We start from the raw sequence: 1,178 nt of genomic DNA, 5'->3' as shown, positions 1-1,178 counted from the left end.
CAGCAGCCTGTGCCATCCCTGTCTCCTGGCCCCTCTCATGTCCAGCATCTGAATCAGGACTGCTCTCTGTCCCAGCTTCTTCCTACTCACCAAACCCTGTTGCCTCTTCAGCTTCCTCCTCCTCCTCCTCCTCCTCCTCCTCCTCCTCCCAGCCTGCCCCCTCTTCTCCCTCTGACCACTCATCGTCATCCCACCACCAAGCCCCTGGCTCTGAGCCTTCTTCCCCTGGGGGTCCCCTTGAGGGTTCCCCAGCTGAATGGGCCGTTGGTCTGATCCAGCAGGGTGCATTGTATATTCTGATCCCCTTTCCCTTCCTCTTACCTGCCTAACAGATAACAGTGCTATCAGCCTAGACAGCAGCAATTGCATCTTCGGAGGCCAGGCTCCATCTGGGAGGCTTCTGCTAAGCTCTTGTTTTCCCTGGATCCGGGCCAGAATGCCCCAAGAGACAAAGTTTAGATAATGAGGATTTCTATAATGCTAATCTTTGTCAGGTCCAATTGGTTAGTGAGAGGTAATGCTCATTCTGAAAGAATACAAAGCACATCTGGTTTTGGAGCTCAACTTGCCCATTAGAGAAGCAGCAGCAACCGAAAAGGAGACTAGGGTATTGTTAATTCTGTCTATAACTAAGCAAGCAGGTGGGTTTTCCCCCTAATTAAATTATATGAAATGCTGCCTCTGTGGCTCTTTCAGGGCAAATACCAGACTCAGAGCAGCTTCCTTAATGCCCTCTTCCTGTTGCATAGCTTTTTGTCTCATTTAGCAGTCAGTATCACTTCAAACCTACTGCATTTGTAACAGGAGACAAATACAGTAGCATTAATTTAATTTTATTTACACTTCAGAGTCATTTAGACGGAATAAATTGAACCAAAGTTGATTGAAACCGTCCTGCAGGACTGACTTTAAGCACATTCAGATGCAGAGTCCTTTATAAATAATGGCAGCATTTTTAGTACACAAAAGGCACCCACTTGGAAGGAAGGAAGGATTTGCCGGAGTTATTAACCGATGAGAGAAAATAAGCAGTGCCAGGAATAGAGCTATACTAAGCTCTTCTGTTATTATGAAAAGCACTTTTATGGATAGAGTATTTGCCCACTCGTAACATGCATATAGATGTTCTATATAGCTGGGTGAATACACACATGCACACCATAAATTGAATGAAAAAT

Source organism: Podarcis muralis, chromosome 3, assembly GCF_964188315.1.
Source record: "Podarcis muralis chromosome 3, rPodMur119.hap1.1, whole genome shotgun sequence".
Taxonomy (NCBI): domain Eukaryota; kingdom Metazoa; phylum Chordata; class Lepidosauria; order Squamata; family Lacertidae; genus Podarcis; species Podarcis muralis.
Note: the sequence above shows the minus strand (reverse complement) of the source record.